Source organism: Colias eurytheme, chromosome 5, assembly GCF_061535395.1.
Source record: "Colias eurytheme isolate Ceu_HAF_F1 chromosome 5, ilColEury1 Martin Lab GWU primary, whole genome shotgun sequence".
In the NCBI taxonomy this organism is placed as follows: domain Eukaryota; kingdom Metazoa; phylum Arthropoda; class Insecta; order Lepidoptera; family Pieridae; genus Colias; species Colias eurytheme.
Genome location: NC_142984.1, coordinates 10,395,297 through 10,417,494, shown reverse-complemented (window position 1 = coordinate 10,417,494; position 22,198 = coordinate 10,395,297). Strand labels below are relative to the sequence as shown.

Sequence of the window (22,198 nt, the reverse complement as noted above, 5' to 3'; positions counted from 1 at the left end):
AATAATTTTTTAAAAATAAAACGATAAATATTTAAAAAAATCACTTGAAACCCTCCCATACATTTAGTATGAGATATGACTATCCCATGTACATGAGTTGATCCAAAAGTAATTATAATCAATATTAAACCAGGTCATTACAGTTAAAATATTTCGCTAGATAGTCTTCTAACTAGATAATATACTTCGATATTTTTTTTCCAAAACTTAGAAAAAAAAACTTTGACTTCATCCGTAAAAACCTCTCAACGCGGCCATCTATTCGCTATCGTCTTAAAATTTTTTGCTAAGACGGTGTTTTTTGTGCCCAGGAAAGAGATAGAAATAACTAGGAGCTAGATCTAACAAACAGGGTGGGTGTTTAAGCATTTGGAATGCCGATTTTTGAATGGCAGCCATTGCAACTGACGCTTTGTGATCTGGTGCGTGGTCTTGGTGAAATAACATTCAAGCCCGCAGTTTGCCATGTCTCTTTTCCTTACTAACCTACCCGCAATCTTTTAATATGGTCTGTGTAGTAAGAGCCCAACATAGTGGCTACCTTCTTAAAATATTCCACCAAAATTATTCCTTCGGCGCCCCAAAAAACTGCCGCTTTAATCTATCCCACTAATTTTCACTTTGAATTTCTTCATCGTCACTTTGGAAGCTCGCATCCAGGCCATTAATTGTTTCTTGGTTTCAGCATAAACATGGTGAACCCGGGTAACGTCCATGGTCACAAATCGTGCCAAAAAATTATCCTGATCTCATTAAGAATTTAGAAATTCACCCTCTAAATGTCGAATTGTTGTTTCTTCTTTTTGTCGGCAAAAATTCTGGCACGCACGGTTCACATTCAAATTAATGTAAATACTTGGAAACGTGGCCTATTGATATGATTTTTTTGTGATAACTTAGCGAGTACATGAGCAAGCAATAAACAGTTATTTTATATTTTTATGTACACAGGAAATACCCAATTATCATTACTTTTGGATCAACCTAGTACATTTAATATGAAAAATTTTAGCTTTTCCTTTCTTTTTTTGGTTTTCTGCTTAAATTACTTCGCAAATTTGAAGGGAAGTTCATTTCGAAACTGCAAATAGAGCTCCTCATTGTATTGCACAATGAGGACGTCACGTTGATAATCTGCTATGAATACAAAATGTATGGGAAATAAAATGTATGGGAGCATTTAATGTAACATTTTTGGATATTACTCGTTTTATTTTCAAAAATTTATTATAGCCATTTTACTCATTAGGTTAAGTACTTTCGATATCAGTTTAAAGTTTTTTGATATCTGCAATAGTTACAGAATAATCGCCTGTGCACACTTAACGATTACACCCTGTATATATCTAGGGGAACCAAGTTTTAGATTATTAGATTAGACCTCTAGCGTCATCAAAATTTAATTTAAAATTACAGGTCTCATACAAACTCCCATCCCCTAGTTTAAGGGGTTGGGGGATGAAAGTTACAAGTTTTATAATTTTTTTGTTGTTTGTGTGCTAATACTAGCTTACATACAAAATTTCAGCTTTCTAGGACATTAGGAAATACCTTAAGAATTTTGATGATCATCAGTGAGTCAGTGACGAAATTAGCGTTTTTTAGATATAAATAAAATCTGAAGTATAAAAGCTAATGTAATTAAAACTTAATATGTTCAATAAGTCCGCTATTGACAATATATCCCGAAAATTTTGTTGATCTAGCATAATCCAAACCCAAGTTATGAGGGTTCAAAAAAACGTCGAAGCGCTTCGAGAAAAGGTAGGTAGTGCCCGTGCGCCTCGCTTGGCTTGTCTTGGCGGGGGCACTACCGTGCCCCCAGATAGATAGTGAATTGTGCGCTTCATTTCAATATTATCTAAAAGTAGAATCTATAATCCGTTTATTTTTTTCTATTTATATAAACTCATTGAAAAATTAAATAAGTTATTTGTTGTGGCTTATTTCCTATAGCACCATGTATGTACCTTCCTCATATCGTGATGATATATATCGTTTGGTTTCATATTTCAATGCAGATATTTTGTCAAATACTAGTGCAGTGGAACGCAGGTGAAAGTCGTGAGAAGCTTATTTTCTTCAGCGATATTATACGCCCAATACTGGCTTCATGTTCTTTAAATTCTAATGTATTTCAATATTAATATATTTATTAATTCTATAGTTAACAAAAAAATTAATAAATACAATACGAAAAACATTAAAATTCTATCAAAGGCAGAAATGGCGTTCTTGTGGCATAAAATCAAAATGCCAGGTAACATGGCATGCATGGCATATCATACGATAATGTGTGCGAATGCTTTGACATGTTAAGTCAATGGCTTTACATGTCAATAGGAAGATTGTTCTATGAACAAAACAGATATCAATAGGTGCTCCGAATACCCAATATCACAGCATGACCTACTTATGCATTATTATTTAGACAAATAAACACTTAGCGCATTAAACATAATTAATTCATCACACACTCAATATTGATGAAGCTTATTCAATTACAGCTTTAATTAAGCTGATACATGCAAGCTCTCAGCAGATTAATGTTTGTTCCGACAATTACAGTGTCAGTGAACCACATATCTAGCTTTGGTAATCCTCGATTCCTAGAAAATATGAAATGTGTAAAAGAAGAGTCGTTTATTATTGCAGTGTCTCAGTCCCGGACTAAGCCTCGAAGGCGCAGGGCGAAAAAGCTAGACAGCGCCCCAGGTCTAATTTAAGAATCTTTATTCACTAACTGAACCCAACATTGATAGTTTTAACTGTTTTGTTTGATAATTTGACCAAACATTTCGTTGAAGGTACTGCCCCCCTAGTCAAGTGGCTTTCTGTTAGCGTAGCGTTCAATAGAATAGACTACGAATGTATGAGATTGACGTAAGCTGTAGATAAACGTTACCTACAGCTTACGTCAATCTCATACATTCGTAGTCTATTCTATTGAACGCTACGCTAACAGAAAGCCACTTGACTAGGGGGGCTGAATGTATTCAAATTCAACTTGTATTCCAGGTAAGCTCACACTCTAACATTTACACTCTAACACTTGCATTTCCTATTACAAGTAAATATGTGCTGGTTCTGTTACTTGCCATCAGCTATACTGTATTATATTATATGCTGTATTAAGTATGCTTTTAATGGAATTTTTATAGCTTTGTCTAAGATTTGATCAAGGGAATACTGTAGACACTTACAATGCTCCCCTATAAAGAGATTTTCTGGCGCCTTCCGCCCCCTACTGAGTCTGCCACTGGAAGATATAAAAGTGTCGAGTTTCCTCGAAAGGTGCATTCAGGCAATTGCGGATGGTGGTGATAAAATAAAGTTTATAATATGCAGCTTGTTGTTATTACAAATTGTTGTTACAAAAAGATAGATATTTTTTCTTTAATTAATTCGATTCGGTTATTTAAAACGATCTTCTGAAGTTTACTTCACTAACGTTTGTACTTGTTAAATGCAAATAGGTTGAAATATTTTATACAGTCGCTTGTTTATTCAACATCAATTTCAAAACAAAACATATTTATAGATTTGTTATTATTTCGTTCTCAGCTTTTTATTTCCTATTTCAAAATGAAAACAGTACAGTTAATGTTTATAAACATCTACATTTAATACGTAGCGCAAGATTATTTTTCTTTCTAAATAAATATGGCAATTAAATAAATCTAAATGATAGCTTTTTATGAAGAATATCAATATACAAGTACGCCAGTTGATATTTAAGTTTAATTAATGAAATAGGTAATTTAAAATTGTGGTAATTGTTAAAAATATGTAATATTGACGATTCGAAAGTGCTTCTAAAAGAAGTCTAATTGAATAAATAAATGTTTGAGTTTGAGTTTGAAATTAATAATCATATTTTTGTTCAATAATAATTAAGAAGAACAGGATATAAATTATTAGTATTGGTTTAAAGGTTGAGATTTTCACCAATTTTAATAAGTACTGATAATTTTTCCCGATTAACGCTACGATAAATTAAAATAAGATTTTCTTCGTTAAGATAAATGACGTAAATTTGACAATCTTTAGCTTTTAATTAATGTTTTAATCAAGCCTCAATTACGACCATATTATTTTTTCAATACTTATCTTCTACCCTTTTTTAACACTAGAGCGCACGCGCGGGGGACATAGGTCACCCAGTGCTATATATTGCTAAATATTTTTTTAAACAATCGTGCTTGAATGTTGTTGTCTCAGGTATTCCCCGACTACCAATCACCGGACATTTTAGCAGCGTGTCAGCTTCCTTGGTGCAACGAAGTGTACTCTGCGAAAATATAAAAGTACATGGGTGACGCATGTCCCCCGCGCGAGCGTTCTAGGAAGTTTTTGAAATCATACAATTACGAGTGAAAATCAAGTATAACGCTTTTATTTTTTACTGCTCTTATGATCAATTTATACTTTTAAGAAATAATTAATATATGGGTAACTAAAATCGAAATAAAATACTCATATTCGAGTGCTAGGACATACTTATTTTTTATCCATACTAATATTATAAATGCGAAAGTAACTCTGTCTTTCTGTCTGTTACTCAATCACGCCTAAACTACTGAACCAATTTTTATGAAATTTGGTATGGAGATATTTTGATACCCGAGGAAGGACATAGGCTACTTTTTATCCCGGGAAAATGACGCAATCCCGGAAATCCCACTGGAGCGGGAACTATGCGGGTTTTCTTTGACTGCGCGAGCGAAGCCGCGGGCGGAAACCTAGTTGAAAATAAAATTTTATTGGATAAGAACAACTTATTCTTAAACTTTATAATTAGATGATTATTTTTACCAAATTTGTAGTTTCCAAAGTAAAAAAAACTGATTGATCACAATAAGTAATAAATTAGTTACTTTTCACAGAGGTTTATGTTTAGCTCATAATTTAAGTAAAATGAGAAAATATTGATATTTTTTTTGTTTCATCACTTAAAAATAAAGTTGATCCATAAATAAGTACTTCGTTTACCTACGACCTACGATTTTTATGAAAAAAAACGTGCGTCGTATTGGGTGACATATGTGACCCACGCGTGCACTCAAGGAAAATTTTAGGCGCGAGCGCTCTAGTGTTAACCAATCAGCATCCAGGATATTGGTTTTCCTCACTTATTATGGCTTAATAATTTCTTCTATACTAATCTTCTACTCTTCTTTTATTACCAATGACGAATATAAGTGCTCTAACGCGATAACTTCTCATTTGTACCGCGTGAACTTAAAGGGCAGTGTTGCCTTAGGAACTGCGACCCTTATCAACAATGTCAAGTTACTACCATTTCGTAATACACAAACCGTCATTTTGATCCCACTTCTGATACCGAAAATTGAACTCTATTACAATGGATAGTGGATCAAATTCCATTGTGACAAGTTTAAGGCTATCTGTCAAAGTCATCGAGCTAACATAAACTGTAAATGTAGCGAATAGAGTTCAAATTCAAGTGGTATTTTTAAAGGTTGCAGTGGACCCTTCGTAATTTACTATCGGCCTAACATTAACTCGGCATTACTATATTGTTTCGTTTTGTTATTTCAATCACACTTTCAATTCAGGTAAGGGTTCATAGTTTATTGAAAATTGGGTTATAAATTGGGTGCGTTGTGATGGCAATTTATGAATTCGAAGACAAGAACGGTACATTGAATAGATACTCTATCTACTGGCTATAAGGCTTAAATTAATTGCTTGCAGGAAGACATAGTTAAAAGAACTAGGTCATCAAATGCATTTACGTCTTAGTTTAGTATCTATAAACTTTTTCACAGTAGAATTAAAATCACATTTATTGTTGATAACATCAGCTATTTTCAAACGAAGTCTCTTTGAATTCGGTAAAGCTGTTTCGTAGTTTTAGTTGAATAAACAGACGGATTTGTTTCTATTTTATTTGTGACTCCGACTTTTGATTCAACTCAAATATAATTCAATTCATTATAATGAAAATATTTGGGAAAATTTCCATGACTTTTTCTGGACTTTTTGTTGACTGTGCTAGAAGCTATGGTGTTTTAGTTATGTTTTAGTTATGTTGAAATGTTGAATATCATTTAAAGTATGTTCTTAGTTAACATTTCATTAATTCTCAAAACAATAAAAAAATTATGAATAAATTTCCAACACAATAAATAGGTCATGATTATTACTCGTGTATTTTAATTCTGGTAAAATTCGTTCCACCCCTTTACGAAAGTTAATTAAAGACTTTGAATGTATGGCGAAGTTGTGTATGTATGTATATAATATGTATGTATGTATGTTACGTTTGTTAAGTAAATTCATGCAATACAAATGTATCTGAAACTTTTGGGATGTGACTTTTAATTATCCAATAATTGTTGATCAAAGGGTTTTGCTTGTTACTCCTTTAGTTAACTTTGTAACCCTGATTATGGTTAGAAGGAACGAAATCTAAGAGAATTTGAAACGGATTTATCCAGTTTTAACATTTAGTATTAAAAATAACAATATATTTGAAGAATTGTTTTGGAAATCCGTTTATGTTTATGTCACAACTCTTTTTTTAGCAACAAATAATTTATCTAAAACGGGACATTAGCAAAAATACCTGAACATTTTGACTTCACGATTTGTCAATGTCGCCGATCATATTTTATCGAAAGGACAATAGTAACTACATTTTGATATCGGTACAGTATTTGATCGATGAGTCACGTTCGGGGCCGCTTCCTCTATAGAATGGACTTTTATAAATAGCGGTGTCTGTAATTTCTTAACATTTTTCATACATTTTGATGTATAGAGAACTGGCTGATGCGAAGTTTTTAGTAATGTGATAATTTTTTCGGAAATATTAGTCTTAGTCTTTTTGTAAAGTTTGAGCTGTTTCCTTTTCCTTTAACAATAAAGGCAGCTATTTATCAATGAAAGTACCATCAAACTTGATCCAGATACTTCAAATGCTAGCTGGACAATTAGGTTCACTTATAGACAAAGTTATTGTTGATTTGATTAAAATAATTTTGCAGGAAAGAAGAAGAAATAGTAAAGTCTAAGAGCTAGCGCGCAAGAGCAACTTTTGTCTCCGCAACTATTTTGTCTCTCCCATCAACTCTATGGGCTAGTAAGAAAGTGCGCGCACGTAGCGACGCAACTTTGGGAGTTGCGCTCTTACTTGCCACGCAGAATATTGAAATCTTTATCCTAATAATATTATAAATGCATAGGTTTGTAAGCATGGATGTTTGTTACGCTTTCATGGGAAATCTACTGAACAGATTTTATAAATACACTCGCATAAAACATAATCAGTCATTCATTTAGAATGTACATTGTACATGCATAACCTAACCCAGACGCGTATCCTCCCTGCTACCTAATACAATATTTACAACCATAAAAGAAAAATTAAACCAGTGTCCACACGACAGAAATAAGGCCGCGTTTACACGACCCGACTTTATCGTAACATAGTATTTATCAAATCGTGAATAGCGGAGTGACATTGACGTATAGTCTGGTCCCTGAATAAGTTGGGACTTTGTGACGAGTTTTAACGTGCCTTTTTCGTTGACACTTGTTGCTGTTAATCATTGTTTGAATTTGGAAAGAGATTTGTCACAGATAAAAACTCTTCCATTTAGAGAGATGTTGTTGCCTCAATCGTTTCGTGTTTAGGCTCAATGATGTTGTAAAAAGATATAGATATGCAAAGTAAGACGTTATTCAACAACACATGAACAAACATTAAACATACTTACAACAAAAAATTACCACGAATCAAATAACAAACCTACCACAGACACTTTAATACGATACTAGCACTACTATTTATCATTTCACATCCGCAAATAAAGCCGCCATTCACGCGCGCTCGAATGTAAAGCGGTACACTCATTTCCAAATTCACTGGAACCGATCGAAGTCGTCTTAACGCTGTTAAGCCTAATTAAGCACACAGACTTCGGGTGTCACCGGTAATCCAATCCACTGACCGTCCTAATTGATACACATAAATCATGTTAGACTGCTTCTCGAGACGTTAACATATTGATTCATTGCTTCAACTTTAGAACTTGCAAGTTAGACCTGTCATTTATATGGATGGCGGTTTAATGTGCTTGATTAATTGGTTTGGATTGAAATTTTAGTTGATTAGGGATTAGAGCTTATGTGTAGGGCTGTAGCTGTCGAATGCTTAGTAAAATACAGAAGAATGAATCATTGAAATAAGAAATAGCTCATGTGAAATATTTTGAACATGAATAATTATCTATACCTACCTTAAAGTTTTTTTCTTTTAATATCGCAACTCCGCAACTCTATTTGGCGCCAAAAATCCGCCATTTTTTTTAACTTTCATAACCATACTGTAAGCCTCATAATTATAAATGTTACAGAATCTAATAAAAAAAAAGAAGCTTATTTGTCCTTCACAGCATGTCGACGAATAATAATTGTAAAACTACTTCTGTTAAAACTACCTATGTCAAACAAAGGGCAAAGATAATAAAACCTATTTTCCCACCTTGCTTATTCTAATACTTATTTAGAAAGCTTTAAATGTAATTTCAATTTGGTTGTAAACTTAAATTAATAATATATTTGAAATAGTTTTAAAAGCTTTAAAATAAATTTATAAAAGTATGTAAAAGTCGATAAATGCAATCCGCATGCGTTCGCTCTGGAAATCAATGAGTAAGTTTACGTTGAAGCGAGTTTTCTAGAAGAAGTTATATGAAAGAAAATCAAGCTTTTATAAGCACTAGTTAAGATAATATGGACAAAACTTTATTATATTTTTAAAAGAAAATATTTTTTAAATTGTAGTAACGCTCTGATGACTGTAGGTATAAACTCTCGAAAAAAGTATAATCAATAACATGTTTTCAGTGCAATAAGCTAGGAATCTGTCCTAAATTATTTTTTGGTCTAGGTATAGCATTTTCTTAACACATTGCTTTTTCACAATTTTCGAATAAAACTAAGAGCAGTCTTTTGTCGCGACAAAATAAATTTCCAATTCTCAAAAAAATCCGTCGCACAAAACTTAAGGACACAAACGCAAACAAAACATTTTGTTTTAAGAACTTTAACGCCTTCCGTGTAAACTTATACTTGCCGACAATAGAGTTATGCGAGATGTATTCAAAATAGAACTGTATTATCGAGAATTAAAGTCCATTTTTGTTTGTGCAATAAATAACAATATAAGTCAAATTGTATTTGCTGGTACGAGTGCATAATGCATAGAGTAATGTTTTACAGATCGTTCTTTAAATTATGTTGTATGTTTTTAATTAATTAAATTACTTAAATTAAATTTATTTAATATTTAATTTCTCATCACAAATGTACAATCAACACATACATTGTTAATCTATATATCTTAACACTAACATTTTACAAATTAATATTATAGATAATAAAATTTTGGAACAGTTTTTATGCGGTGGTTGTCTACCATTTACCAATGTTTATTACAAAATATATTTTATATGATTTCAATTTAAGCACCAACATAAAAATTAAGTTACAAAAAAATAAAAGTTGCTTTAGAAGAAGTTAAAAATAAAAATACAGTGTAGGTACAAATTTTCAGAGTATTTTAACTTTTGATTTAGGTATAATTAAGGCGAATCCTTCATCGTAATTTCTGAAAATCGAACAAACTGATTTAGCATTTATTGGAACTCGTTAAGAACGGAAAAATTAATGGGAGAGCAAAATAAAAGATAAAATTTTCTTATCGTAACCTGATTGACTTTATTAAGCTCGTTACTGAGCAATATTTTCACGGCTTATAAATACCGCAATGGCGTCGGTTCAATAAACTTTATTTTCCCACCTACATTTTCATATTCAATATTTTTATTTTATGTTTCTCTCGTTTAGGTATTACATAAACATAATATATGAAATGTAAATAAATCTTGCAAAATTTTATTATTTTTGTGACGTTCGTTTTACTTTACATAATCAATGTAACTACCTCCTATCCTGAATTATAAACGGTACTTTTAAGCTATAGTTTTTTTCTCAATACTCTTAAAAGTGATAAATGAAAATCATGCTAATTTGTGATCAGGTGAACCATAATATTATGATTTTTTTAATTCAACAAAAAAAAACATGTTTTATTCATCCTTCTGACTAAAGATCTTATAATATCACTAATTTTAATTCCTATTATTTAGTCCTTCATACAAGGCTCAACAACACTCGTACATATTATTCTTTAATAAAACAAAAAAGATGTATCTATGCGTCACCTACTCTGTGTCATATAGTCGAAACAAAAGTGTTAACAGTTAACAAACGAAGCATGTTTGTGACTGTGGTCGTGGCATTAATACTGTTAAGGCTTGCTTTATCTCAATACCAATTTCCCAACTATGAAGGTATGGTTGTTTCAAACTTAAGTTTCGTAACTTCTGTTTTATTGTATATTTTGAATTCTTTTGAATAGTACTAACACGTATGCGAAATTTCGTTATATTAATTGTAGCGTTTTTTCTGTAATATTGTTATATTACTGTTTTTGTTAAATACTCTTGAAGTGTGTCTTGAAGTAACCAATTCTTTACCCTTGCAGAGTTTTACAGGAGATAGAGTATAGTTAGTTAGTACAGTTTTAGCAGATCTTTAAGTGCTCAATAAATATTATCCTACAGAGTGAATGAATTTGTATGCTCAAATTCATCTTAATCGGTTCACTTTCTTGAAATTGGTAGATTTTATATCTGTAAACATATCCTTACTAAAGACGAGATCATAAAGTTAGTGATACCACAGAGATGAATAAATGAATATAGTTATTGAATACCAAATAATATCCCACTCTGAAAGTATTCATTCCTCATTTATTACGACCACATAACCTACTATCGTAAGGAAAACGATTCTTGCAGACATCCCTAGCTACATAAAACGGGCGTTAAATCAGAAGAATCGATACAAAACGGTGCCAAAAGCGACGAAGCACATCACTAACTTGACGTTAGAGGAAGTAGTTGAGAAAATTAAAAAGATAACGTTCTCTCTGAACCAACACGCTAAGAAGAATGGGTACTATGTGGACTATAAGTTTAGAATATTCGAGAAGAAATGACGTGGCGATTTGGTTGTTGTAATAAAGATGTTTGGTTTGACGTGGTTTTATTGTAATGATTTATCTTGTGAGTTTGGTTAGGTAGTGTAAAGTGTAGTAGAATGGTGTAGAAATTGTAGTAAAAATATCGTCTACAATTGTTTTTCAATTATCTAGAGAATGGACAATTAATATTGGTTAGTAAACAAGTACATGTAGGTTTATCGGTTAGGTTTATCGTACATAATTATGTACGATATATTTGAAATGAAATTGATAATTACTTTAAATGTTTCCATTGACATAAAATGAAAGTTACGTTATTTACTGATATTCTGAATTTAATTTCTTAAGTAAAATGGTTACCATTTTTATAATCTATAAATTTAAATATAATTTAATAAATTTAAAGTCAGAATCGAATATTTTATAGGAGAGTATTTTAATAATGTGAGCTGATGTCAATAGGGTAGGGCGGGGCTAGTTGAGCATAGGGGCAAGTTGGGCAATCGAAATATCTCGCAAACTATTCACCATACGTATAGGCATCGTATGGCGGAAAGAAGGAGTCGCGTGAGGGGTAATCACCACGCGATCACTAGAGGCGGCTGGACGAACGAGTGAAGCGCCCGTGCGTTTTGTTTATTTTGTGCCCAAAAAGTAAAAACGTCGTTTATTGCAAGTTTTCGTCTATATTAATCAATTGTTGTCTGTTTTCAATCAGGTAAGTGTTAATCTTCCAGATAATTATTGTATTTTTGATATGTAGAGAGGTTTTGGGTATAACTCTTACGATTTTTTTATAACCTCACTTTTGTTCTAAAATTCCGGGTTGGGGTTAGCTGAGCTATAGTTGCTCAACTTACCCCACGACTCAAACAACTGGAAATTGTACGACCATACCCAAAGGCTGGCCCTAGAAAAGCAGCTAAAACTAACAGAAGAAAGAGGAAAGCTGCAATACTAACAGACACTCCCGAAAAGAACGCTTTAGAAGAACAGCAAAATAAAACCACAAAAAAAATTAAGAAGCCAAAGAAGAACATGGGTAAGAAAAGGAAGAAGGGTGTCTGTAAAAAAATACTCCAGTCAAGTGAAGAAAGTGATGATAATGATTATTCCTGTCTGATTTGTTGCGAAGGCTATGCTGAAAGTTTACCAGGAGAAAATTGGATCCAGTGTCAAGTTTGCAGGGAATGGGCACATACAAAATGTGTTCCAGGTGCTGGTCTTACTTTCGTTTGTGTCAATTGCAACAGTGACAATGACGATTAAGTTGCTAAGATCTTAATAATATATTTTTTTAAGATATTTAAGTCTGATTTTAAACAGAAAGACTGAATCTAATCCTAAAGTTAGTCTTAAGTTACGTTGATGTTTTGTTTATTCTATTTTCAGTTAATTATCCAAAGAAAATTATTTTAAGTTTTGTTTTTCTGTCACTAAAAGACTATAAATAAAGAACTGATTGTCGAACACATATTTCACTTCTCTAGTCAACATTGAACCCATGGTTTGGTTAGACATTCTTAGTGCTCAACTTGCCCCATACCCTTGCTCAACTTACCTCACCTATGGGGTACATTGAGCGTACTTGACTTTCTGCATTTAAACAGCTGTAGCTCTTAAATTCGACTTGTTACAAAAAATTACTATGGACACTTTTGCTAAGGGATAAATTACTAATCCATCAAGCCGCATAACGACTCATTGAGACTTATTATTGAGGAGCTATATCCGCTCAAGTGAAAAATTGCTCAACTAGCCCCGCCCTACCCTACGTAACATAGCGTCCTCTTAGGATTACGATTATATAATATATAGTCTGTCCACTATAAGAATTGCTTTTTGACAGCTCGACGGGTGATACCAGAAGTGAAGTTCAAACGATTATCGATTGTGATACCATTTCAATTATAAATTCAAAATATTATCATAAATCGAATCAGGTACGTAAATAATAATTACAACGTAAACGTACTAATAAGATATGTAATAATAAGACCACATATCTATGCATTGTATGTTAAAACTAAACTAAACTAATATTTTATTATTTATTGGTTTCTATCTTACAATTTGGTTGTCTTTACGTTTAAATTATATAACATAATAGAAGAGTTTTTCTGTATCGGATATATTTTACAGAGTATTTCTATCGATTATTTTAATCTATCGACCCATCATTGAATAATTCTGTGTAGGCATCACTAAGTGGGCGGGACCTATCCATGAAGTACGATAATTATTTGTATGACATTTTAACATAGACAATACAATCACAGAGTATAAACACATAGTAAAATCGACACAATATATTATTACATTTTTAATTTAAAAGCATTCTTGGAAATGTCGCCAGAACCTTATCCGAATAAAATATAAAAGTTATTTTAGAAACAAAATAACGTTAAAGGTATATAAGATTACCTCGTCTCGTAAATTGTTTTATTCCATACGAGAGATATATTTTGTTAACATCATACCCACGAAAAAATTCTTATATTATTTCCTCGAATATTTTATTATGGGTTTGATATATTTTCTTTTGTGAAACTTGCTAGATGAAATCATTTTTGTTTTAAAAAACTAACAATAGTAGATACTAGAAACAGTATTTTATTTATCTAGGAAAAACAGTATTATACGTTTTATAATAGAAACACTACTTTTGAAATACTCTAGAATAAACTACATATTAAATCTCTTATATATAAAATTCTCGTGTCACAATGTTAGTCTGCATACTCCTCCGAAACGGGTGGACCATTTCTCATGAAATTTTCTGTGCATATCGGGTAAGTCTGAGAATCGGCCAACATCTATTTTTCATATGTACCACGGGCGAAGCCGGGGCGGACCGCTATAGTAATATTATAAAATAGTAACTGTGTATTTTTTTACAAACAGTTTTGTAGTTGATCAAAATATGTAGGTAGTATACATAATATAAACATTGATCATGTTAAGAAAAAGCACTCTATAGTTTATACTCAATACATATCACTACATAGTATAAAACGAAGTCGCTTTCTCTGTCCCTATTTCCCTATGTCCCTATGTATGCTTAAATCTTTTAAAACTACGCAACGGATTTTTATGCGGTTTTTTAATAGATAGAGTGATTCAAGAGGAAGGTTTTAGTATATAATTTATTAGGTTTTAGACAAAGCGGGCGAAGCCGCGGGCGGTAAGCTAGTAGGTAATATAATGAAGATTTTCAGGGACTCTACATTGAAACTAAATTTAAGTTTATTTCCTAATTAAAACAATTTATAGTCACAACTAAATCTATAATACAACTAGACGCCGTTAAAACCATTAACCTATATTTACTACCAAAATCAAAACAGTATTTCATCACATTAAAAGCTAATACAATATAGGACATTACCCAAATATATTATCCAGCCATAATTAACTATATTTATTTGCTCCGGTCAGAATATCTAATGTAATTTATTGTATTGATACAGGGAAAACTGGCGTCTCTGTAATTAAGCTGCTCTTTGTAAATAAGAATTAGATTGATCCTTGTGAAGAGGTAAGTTTAGGTGTTTTCGTTTAATTTATAATGATTGAAAAGAATATTAAATCGGTAGAATAATTAAATAGTAGCTGTTTAGAATTATAATTTTTACTCGTTAAATTAAAGTGAATAAAGTTTTTACGTTTATGAGGTCAACACGATAATCCGGAAAAACATTTAAAAATTTCTTCTCCGGCAGAAAATTATATTATAACTGACTCGCAATATATCGTATTTTTGGTTGTGATTAAAAATAAAGTAGCCACGAGTCGAACAGTAATAATTATTACCTATATTATGGTTTACATGCACACATTTCAATTTTAGTGTATATAAAGTATTACGTGGTATTACTTCCACAATAAAACTCACCAACTGCTCAAAATTAAACCAACTAATTGCCAAGGAGGTAACATAACTACAATGAACAACGTAACAACTACTTATACACCGATAGACACGGCATAGTGCGAAATGTGTCGCAAAAATCTATTTATTGTTATGTACTCAGGCGAGACTCGTAAAGATGTCACCAGCAGATACATTAATATTACTTGAGTCTTGTTTTCCGATATCAACAGCAATTTAAGGGTTCGAGTTTCGTTTCATGTATGGAGTATGGACCTACTAAATAATATTACGTACCTACAGATTAACTTTTACTGTTACATTACATTTTGGGATGTTAGGTACTCTTTTACGTAAAAATGGTCAAATCTAGGTAAGTTTGTCACGTTGATAGAATATAATATTCTATAAGCAGTCTAGACCAGGATCATGCCATGATTATAACTATGTTTGTATTAAGGTTGATGTTCCGACCGTCCCTCCATACATTTTTGATTACCTCTAAACACTTAACACAGACACTATTTCTTTAAAACTAATCATTTTATCACTTCTCTATAATGAAATGTGTGCGCGTTCGACCTTTTTAATCAATAATTTACAATATTTACTTAGAAAAACAACAGTAAAATACCGGAAAAATTTGACACTTCTACAGTAGTGTGCGTGACTTTTGCCAAGCGAAACACGACATAAAGCACGACATCTAGCGCATAGACTATATACTTATTACAGATCTAGCGCGTCAATGTCTAAACGAAAGGCGATGTTTAGACATTGACGCGCTAGATGTCGTGCATTCGCGTTCGTTATCTTATGCATAATGAGCATAATTCTAATAAATCAAAGTTCTGTGTAAAAATTGAGTAATTTCATTTCCAATCGTTCAAAGAAAATAACAATAAAATAAAATAAAACTAATGACCTTAGAAACTATGTTTTTTTTTTATTTATTACTCATTATTGTTCGTCCGTCGTAGGTCTGTAAACTGTATTGTACACTGAAGGTAAATGGTACTGTAGGTACTTTAGTTCGGCGTCGTCGCTCGTCGGCTTGATATAAAATTACATTCTTGATTTCATTGACACGCGCTATGATTTGCGCGCGGAATTTCTTGTGTTGTGAATTTATTTTTGTATGCTATGCATTTTAATTGATTCAAATTGCAATGTTTCTCTAGTATGCATTTGAGACTATATTGTAAATTGTAATAATTGATCGTGGGTATAGTAATTAATTATTCTAATAACGCAATTAGTAATATATGTATTTTCGGTGGGATTCAAAACAAAAAATTGGCCCGTGATTTTTATGAAATTTCACCACATTGCAAATCACATCAATCATAGTTCATACACATGTATGACGAAAGTGATTAGTATTGTGGCTAACATTGACTCATCAGTTCATCACTGAAACCAGTGATAAATCAGTACCTATATCATATTGTGTTTGAATATTTTTAAACAATGATATAAGTATACAATTATTATAAATCGGTAAACTATCAAAGTAATCACAAACTTGCAAACATTGGTAAAATGTCCAGTAGTTTATGAGCCTACTGCCTATTCATTACAATCAAACAAACAAACAAAGTTTTCCTCTTTATAATATTAGTGTAGACAAACACTATGAATACGATCACGAATGCAAATTCGGAGGATTTTCTAATTATTGCTAAATAATAATTGAATTCGTTTTGAAATACTCTATAATTTTTAGTGTATAAATAGACATTTATAATGTGGTGCTCATTTTTTTTTGTACTGCTAACGCTATTGTAGGTACCTATTTTCGTTGTTTTATTTCAAGTGAACACGGCCATACAATTTTGTCACGAGCCGCCTATGATTGTAGGTACTTTTGTTAGGCTCCTTCGTCGTCCGCGTCGCGTCGGCTCGAAAGTTCTTGATTTCATTGTCACGCGCTATGATTTGCGCGCGGATTTTCTTGTGTTGTGAATTTATTTTTGTATTATTATTATTTTTTATTTTTTTTTTATTTTATTGATTCAAATAAAATATTTCACTAGTATGCATTTGAGACTATATTGTATTATGTATAATTTATCGTAGGTATAGTTATTCTTATAACGCAGTTATATTTTCGGTGGGACAATTTGACCCGTGATTTTTCTGAAATATCACCACGTTGCAAATCACATCAATCATACACACGTATGACGAAAGTATAGTGGCTATAAATATAATTGACTCATCAGTTCATCACTGAAACCAGTGATAAATCAGTATATCATATTTTATTGTGTTTGAATATTTTTTAAACAACGATATATACAATATTATTATAAATCGGTAAACTACCAAAGTACTTCCGAATTTTCAGACAGACAAACAAGTAGTTTGAACACGCAGTTTTCTTATACTAGTAGCAAAAATCAAAACCATAATATTATGTTTACCTACTATATTTTACTAAAAGTCGAGTGCGTCGAAATCGTAAATAATAATATGTTTTTCACCTTCCTGGTTATTTTCCCATAGTAAATAGTGTTTTAGGTTTGTTGTTGTAGGTAGGAATAATAATAATTATTCTTACATGTTGGTTATGAAATGTATATTGAAATAATTTACTTTTACAAATCATTAGTGATATTAGTTTTGAGTGAAAATGCTTGGATCAGCATAATATTATATATGGTACTTCAAATACATGTTTTGATAAAAAAAACAATAGTGTAATAAAATAAAACTGCGTTTTATTGTAATCAATGTTGACAATTTTAAATTCCAAAATTATTGATCAATAAAATAGTTTACACCAACAAATATAACTTTTATTTTTATAACAATCGTTCATAATATAAACCGTAGCAGGTGGCGTTTTGAAGTTCTGTCTACTCATACAGAAAAATGGAAAACTTGTTTTTTTTGTAAACAATTTATTACTCATGTTGTTTGGCAACTCGAAGCGTGGTCGTCCGTCGTAGGTACTTTTGTTCGGCGTCGCGTCGTCGTCCGCGTCGGCTTGATATAAAACATTCTTGATTTCATTGACACGCGCTATGATTTGCGCGCGGAATTTCTTGTGTTGTGAATTTATTTTTGTATGCTATGCATTTTAATTGAATCAAATTGCAATATTTCTCTAGTATGCATTTGAGACTATATTGTAATAATTGATCGTGGGTAGGTATAGTAATTAATTATTCTAATAACGCAATTATATTTTCGGTGGGATTCAAAACAAAAAATTGGCCCGTGATTTTTATGAAGTTCACCACATTGCAAATTATATATTATACAATTACAATTACAATTATTATAAATCGGTAAACTATCAAAGTAATTACAAACTTGCAAAATATGCTTTTCCGAATTTTCAGACAGACACACAATTTTATTAGTTTGTTTTAGCAAAGTAGGTACCTATACCTATACGCTTACGTCGCGCGTCGCGTCGTCGAAAACGGTGCGCCCAGAAACAAACATACCTAATTCAGTTACAATCCTTTTTTTGTTCCGTAATTTATTGTATTTATTCTAATACGATTTTTTTTATTCGTCGGCCAGTTCTACTAGGTATAAAAAGATAAAATTGAAATATAATTATTGTAGCGACAGCCATATTATGTTACTATGTTTTCGTAAATATGTTTTTCACCTTCCTGGTTATTTTCACATAATCTTATCTTATATATAAAAATGAATCGCAAAATGTGTTGGTAAGCGCATAACTCGAGAACGGCTGAACCGATTTCGATCATTCTTTTTTTATTATATTCCTTGAAGTACGAGGATGGTTTTTATGTAGAGAAAACGTAAATATTATGTACCACGGGCGAAGCCGGGGCGGACCGCTAGTATATATATATATATAAATGAATCGCAAAATGTGTTGGTAAGCGCATAACTCGAGAACGGCTGAACCGATTTCGATAATTCTTTTTTTATTATATTCCTTGAAGTACGAGGATGGTTCTTATGTAGAGAAAACGTAAACATGTACCACGGGCGAAGCCGGGGCGGACCGCTAGTCTTATATATAAAAATGAATCGCAAAATGTGTTGGTAAGCGCATAACTCGAGAACGGCTGAACCGATTTCGATAATTCTTTTTTTATTATATCCCTTGAAGTACGAGGATGGTTCTTATAGCTAGAGAGCTAGTTAGTTTAGTTTTAGTGCAGTGGCAGTGTAAATGTTGTTGTTGAGGTTATGTAAATTTAACACTTTAGTTAACTACCAAGATATAAAGAAATGAGGATAGGACACAATAACTATTGGTTGAGGTATTTATAAACTCATAATATACTTTAAAAAAAATCACGTTTTAATAAATTTCTAGAATTAAATTAGAACAGCTGATTCAAAATAGCCTAAAAAATCTTAATAATAATAATTACGCTTCACAGCAAGAAGAAATGTACCATATGTACCCGCACAAAGTCGATATTGTGTTGCCTACCGTTCGACTCAATGGCTAGGGTTGTAACTACCTTTAATAATTATTACCAAACTAATAAACCGAGTGATGCGAAATAACCATAATTCTTTTAGAGTTTGATAAAATGATCAGGCAGGTATTTTCTTTAATCCTCTGAATTCTCGGTTACTAAATTGTATCGTTGAAATTATTCTTAATCGCGTAAATTTAATAAATAATCATATGGAAAACACTTTTCATTTGTTTTTTTACTTTCACGCCCAACTACTATACAATAATTACGTTGTTTCGGTATTTTAACGAGAAAACGCAGGAAACATCCGTTGTATCATTTTAGATAGATTGTATATTTTGTATCTGTAGAATTGAAATCAAAGCTATGTATATGTTGTCTCCATTCTTTTCTTATCGGATTGTTGATCCCAATGCGAATGCGTCACTTAAATTTTATAAAAGACAATTAAGAACATCAAAAATAAAGTGATACGTAAATATTTCACAGTGCAATATATTATGTAATTAATAATAATTATATATTTATGAAAAAATAATTACATCAGATTTAATAATAGCAATTGTTTTGAATGTACATAATATGAATAAATGATTACATCATAATAGTAATAATCACAATTGTTTTATTTCCCATTTGTTGCAACCCTAGCATATTTTCATGTAGCAGCAGAAGTACCTACACTGGCGGCGCGGCGGCATCGTGCGACATCAAAGGCATTGCCTTACTAGGTAAGTTTATAATGACTCATTTCTTTTATTATATAATTTACGTTTTACTTTTACAGAATCCGATTCAATGGATTATGAAGACGAGTAACGCCATACGATAGTGATGATGAATGAACATTTCAATAAATGCATGCGTGTTTTTTTATGTTGTTTTGTAATTGTTAATTGTTTCTTAAATAAAGAAATAAACTAAATATTTAAATGATGATTTGTTATTTGCAACACAACTTTATATTTGAGATTCTTTACAAATGTATATTTAGTTTTGTATCATCAAATTTATAAATTTTATTCCATAGTTTTCAAAATTAAATGTAAATGACCATAAAAACATTAATAAAGTAAATCATTGATGTAAGGTCAGGGAACGTAATACATATATACATCTGACCATGTAGAAGCTAAGTCTTGTTGACTGCTGAAGTCTGTAAAGTTTTGTTGTCTGCTGAAGTCTGTACGCAATGAAAATGTCTGCCGTTTCGAAAATAAGTAATAAATAAAATATATGAATGGCAGATCTGGTCAAATACTTTCAAAATTGTATTTTTTTCAGCACTTTCATAAGTGTCTGCCAGAATGTTATCCGCGTGATAATGGTCTGCCATTGTTATTTTCCGATAGTAATAATAATCTATTTTCAAATATCAAAATGGCAGACGTGGTCAAATGGTTTCAAAGTTCGCCAAAAATTTCCACCTGTCTTACCTAAGCGCGCGCCCCGTCCACCACTCTGGGCTTAGTGACTCCTCATCTCATGTATAGTAGGTATAGGGGAATCAACACACAAAAATCCAGGTCTGGTCAAATACATACAGGTAGCTTTGCGCTAGCTCTCTAGCTATTACTTCTTATGGAGAGAAAACGTAAACATGTACCACGGGCGAAGCCGGGGCGGACCGCTAGTAAATAATAAAATAATAAATAGTGTATTAGATTTGTTATTGTATCTTGTATACCTACGAATAATTATTCTTACGTCTTGTTGGGAAATGTTCAAATACCTACCTATTGAAATAATTTACTGTTACAAATCATTAGTGTTATTAGTTTTGAGTGAATAGGCATGGATCAGAAATTCAGAATATAATATGCTACTAACTACTCAAATACATACATGTTTACACAACAAACACCACTGACCTCTATAACTATAGTTATAGAGGTCAGTGACCGTCAGTGACAAACACTATGGATACCTACGCTCGCGAATGCAAATTCGGTGATTTACTAATTATTGATACCTAGTCATTGAATTCGTTTTGAAATAGCCTGTACTTTGTAATTTTTAGTGTTATAGACATTTATAAAATGTGGTGCTCATTTTTTTTTGTAATAAATTATCCTGCTACGCTATTGTATTTTCGTTGTTTTATTTCAAGTGAACACCCATACAATTTTGTCACGAGCCGCCTCTGGCCTCTGGGTGAAATCAACCAGTCAAATTATTTTTGTTCTAATTGTATTTTGGTAGTAGTTTGTTTAGAATTTACATTACCATTGTTTAATTTTTATTTTGTATTTGCAGTAAAATAAAAAGATGAAAAACTTCATTAGGTATATTGTACGACACCTCACTCTGAATCGCGCTAGCGAAATTTTTTCGTTACAGAGCACATATACAACTTTCGGACAATCTTCATTGAGGCCGGCCGGCAAATCGAGTATGTCGAGAAACTTCACTTATTCGATGGAGGTATTCTACCTTCCTTCCTCCACAGTTGTGGGACCCCGACGTGCATTGAACACGCAGCTTTCTGATACTAGTAGCTAAAATCAAAACCACAGATATGTCTGTGATCAAAACCATAATAATATTTTTACCTATTATTTTACTAAAAGTCGAGTGCATCGAAATCGTAAATATGTTTTTCACCTTCCTGGTTTTTTTTCCATAGTAAATAGTGTTTTTGATTTGTTGTTGTATGAATAATTATTCTTACTTGTTGGTTATGAAATGTATATTGAAATAATTTACTTTTACAAATCATTAGTGATATTAGTTTTGAGTGAAAATGCTTGGATCAGCATAATATCATATTTGCTACTTCAAATACATGTTTTGATAAAAAAAAAACAATAGTGTAATGTAGGT

At 31.8% G+C, this 22,198-nt stretch overlaps 1 long non-coding RNA gene across 1 annotated transcript in view; it reads left to right on the top strand.

The window, feature by feature from the left end:
- LOC149908636 (uncharacterized) overlaps positions 1-22,198 on the top strand; it is a 306,382-nt gene that overhangs the window by 21,196 nt on the left and 262,988 nt on the right. The gene's annotated exons all lie outside the window — the stretch shown is intronic.